Genomic DNA, 4,422 nt, shown 5'->3' with positions numbered 1-4,422 from the left:
TCTTTTTTTTTTTTTTTTTTTTTGAGCCCTCCATTGTAAATATAATTATTTTTATTCCTCCCGGTACCCGGCTCTCAGATACAGAGAAATGGATATTTTATTTAATTATTTCGTTTCAGGTCCCCCACTGTAGCAATACCCCCCTCGGGTATTAACAGCGATTCCAAGGATATCTCAGCTGTTGCTATTTTTATTTATTTCGTATTCCAAATCACCGTAGCCGAGAGTATCAAGTTTTACCTAAAATTGCCCTTACTCCCTATTCGTTTTCCTAATATAGGGGGAAATAATCCCCCCAAGTCCCGGTTTTACCTTCCTTATTTTCTTAAACGTCGATTTAATTAAAGCCTCCGTAGGCGTGAGGTATGAGATGTATGTAAACATAAAAATGAATTTTATGCCATCGGATCAGTTTGACCATTTGACGTACATATGCCTATTACACACTCAAATTAAAGCTAGTTTAATAAGCTATAAAGTAGTTTATGACCTTTATCATCGTAGGAATAGTAGTTTTCATGATATTTGTTAAAATAAATTGATTTATAGTTGTTCCGACAATAAGTTTGATTTATAGAAACCGTTGGACGTACAGATGTTTGCCAGCGCTCAAATTAAAGCTAGTTAAATTCACTACAAAATAGTTAATTATGTTTATCTTAGTAGGAGTAGTAGTTTTTATGATATTTGGCAAAAGAAACTAACAAAATGTTAATTTATAGTTGTTCGTATAAAATGTTTGTTTTTTCAAAAAATATATCTCTAGATTCATAAGACGCACATATATCTGTCAACACTCAAAATAAAGGAAATTTAACTTACTATAAAATAGTTTATGACACTTATCTTTGTAGGGATAGTAGATTTTATGATATTCACATATGAATATAAATTTGGCAAATGAAAATATGTCCGAACAACTACTATTAATCAATTTATTTTAGCAAATTTCATGTAAACTATAACTCCTACGAAGATCAACATAATAAACTACTTTATAGCTCATTACACTAGCTTTAATTTGAGAGCTAATAGACATCTGTACGTCTAATGGTTTTTGAGATATAGATTTTTCAAAATTAATTCACTAACTACTGATCTTTCAATACATCCCATACAACATTTTTATGAAATGTTGCTTTTTAAAATGCTATATTTCGAAAACTATTTAACGTAAATAACTCTATTAGGACTAATATTTTAGAAAATTACTCTCTATTAAATGATGTTCTCTTAGGTTTTTTTGTATTGTTCCTACTATTTGAGATGTAGAGTATGAAAAATTAGTTTTTTTTATCGCTTTGAAACATCCGCCATTTTTTATTTCCCCTACCTATACTTGGCAGACTCATCAATTTTGATTAGTAATTATATATAGTTTTCATTAAAGTAATCAAAAATTGTGGTGAGATGACTGCCTTTTTTCTTCTCTTGGACTCTTGTACTATAAGAGAGCATAATTTAAATGAGAGTAAATTTACTTACTTAATTTACTAAGTAAAATAGTTCCTCAGATATAGCTTTTTATAAAGCAACATTTTATGAAAAATGGACTGAAAATCAGTAGTTAGTGGATTTATTTTGAGAAATCTATATCTCAAACACTATTTGACGTATAGATGTCTATTAGCTCTCAAATTAAACCTAGTTTAATGTACTATAATACAGTTTATCTCTGTTGGAGTTGTTGTTTTCATGGTATCCGACAAACCAAATTCACAAACTGTTGATTTGTTCGGACAAAAACTTTGATTTATGAATAAATATAACTCAGGAATCATAACATGTAGATGTGTCAGGATGAGCACTCGAATTAAAGCTAGGGTAAATGTACTATAAACTTTATGATGTTTATCTTTGTAGGTTTAGTAGTTTTTATCATATATTCTAAAATGAATTCAGAAACTGTTAATTGCTAGTTGTTCCGATAAAATGTTTGAATGTAGTTCATAAAAACTAATACTCCTACGAAGAAAAACGTTACAATTTACTTTATAGTACATTAAACTAGCTTTAATTTGAGTGCTAATTGACATCTGTACGTCAAATGATTTTTAGTTATAATTTCTCAAAATAAATTCACTAACTACTGATTTTTTAAAATAAAATGTTGCCATTTAAAAAGCTCTATCTCGAGAACTATTGAAAGTAAATAGCACTATTAGGGCTCATATTTTAGCTAATTTACTTAACTTTGAATGGTATTTTCTTATATTTTGTAGTGTTATCAGTAATTTTAAAGATGTAGAGCTCCGAATGAAAAATTAATTTTTTTTTTTAATCTTTGAGAATAGAACAGAAACATTTGTTATTCCCCCTGCATGTACTTGGCAGTAAATATTTGACTAGTAATTATACATAGTTTTCATTAAAGTTATCAAAAATTGAGGTGAAATAACTGCATTTTTTTTTCCCTGGCTCTTGTACCGATATTACCAAAAAATGAATTCACATAAAATGGCAGATACCATGTTTTATTACCGAATGCCTCAGTTGTTTTTTGATTGACTTGAGAAGTTAAATAAACTTCCTCCAAGACTATGGCGTATATGGAGGTTCCCATGAATCATGATTGTCAAGGTGACCTTCCTAGAATAGGTAACATAGTAAATATTGATGAGGGATTGTAATTTTAAACTCGGGGAAGGGAATTTTTAAGAAAATAATATCAAGTATTTGTAAACAATCGCTCTGGTCAAGTATTTTGTGGATTATTACAATGAGTTTTGTGATTAAATTCTTCACGGTTTCAAATTCAGAACTATCTTCTTTTTTTTTTTTTTTTAATTAAGAGTTACAAACATTATGTTTACAACTAGAACTTAACCTAGAAGTATTTTATTTCTTCCAGTGGTTTGTTATGTAGGTAGCGCTAATATAGCAACATTTTTAAAATGGCCACCGTATATTTTTAGGTTTATATCCAATAACTCTTGAAGTATTACAAATAGGTGAAATATCATGATTAACTACTAAATAGTACATTTATCGCACTTCAATTTGAGCCTTCGTAGAGTTCTTTGGGTTGATTACAGAGCTATACTTCTTCGAAAAGCAATCACTTTTTTTTTTTTAAGTGTATTTATTCTTACAAATATAATGAAAAATACTATTACTAGATAAATAATCATTATAATAACCATTAAGGGATATTAAGTTACAATTACTTGGTATAAGTTTAAACTATTTTTATTACGCTACAAATAAATATCATGATTAACTACTAAATAGTACATTTATCGCACTACAATTTGAGCCTTAGTAGAGTTCTTTGGGTTGATTACAGAGCTACACTTCTTCGAAAAGCAATAACTTTTTTTTTTTAAAAAGTGTATTTATTCTTACAAATATCATGAAAAATACTATTGCTAGATAAATAATCATTATAATAACCATTGAGAGATATTAAGTTACAATTACTTGGCATAAGTTTAAACTATTTTATTACAGTACAACGTCGTGCCTTGATCAAAAAAGAAATATTTACTGGGTTTGTTTATGTAGCTCTGATGATGGGTCAAAACGTAGAATACTGATTTTTTTATTTTGAGTACTTTCTCTCAGTCACCGGGACCATCTCGTTGTTCAGTTCCATAATGTTAACTAGTGAGCTTACTTAATACAATGTTATAGATTGTGAAGTTAATTAATTTACCTTATTGGAAGAAGATAGTTGATCCAATGAAGAAGGGGATAGGAAGATAGACCGGGTGGTGGTCAATAAAGATACCAAAATTATAAAAGAAAACTATTTATTGTTAACCAATGATTCGCCCTACTAGCTGGGCCCAGGGCTAAAGATGACACCTGGCAAGCTGGAAAAGGGGGCTCAGGTATAAAATGACCCCACATCTTCGCTAATCCTAAAAAAGGGTAAGATTTTTTTTAATATACAGATCGGTAAACTGACAGACTCAGCTAACATTTCAATAGGCAAACATACGAGATAAATATAGAAGCACATGTACAAGATATTACATACAGTATATATATAGAGAGAGACAACTGAGTAGTTTACAAATAGGTTCAACTAGTATTTTACTACAATTCTTCAGTATAGTCTTCAAGAATTCTATAAAACCAGACTGTATTTATCAGTATATTTATATTACCTTAAATTATCAGTATTATTTCTTTTATATATTTTATGAACAAAACTTTTTTTTTTTTTAATATTTTCATATTTTCTATGCATATTTATTTTAATGTTCTGTCGATCCCTAATATTTTAACTTATCGTAGGAAGATAGTCCGAGTGGCGGTCAATAAAGGTATCAAAATAGTAAAAGAAAACTATTGATTGTTAATATATATGTATGTATAGTTGACCGTAAAAATTGATATATAGGGAGATGGTCAGGGTTGCGGTCAAAAGAGGAATAAAAATAGTTTACAACTATTTATTTTCCAACGTTTCGCCCC

The sequence above is a fragment of the Halyomorpha halys genome, unplaced genomic scaffold, assembly GCF_000696795.3.
Source record: "Halyomorpha halys isolate HHAL.00 unplaced genomic scaffold, Hhal_1.1 Scaffold437.1, whole genome shotgun sequence".
NCBI lineage: Eukaryota > Metazoa > Arthropoda > Insecta > Hemiptera > Pentatomidae > Halyomorpha > Halyomorpha halys.
Note: the sequence above shows the minus strand (reverse complement) of the source record.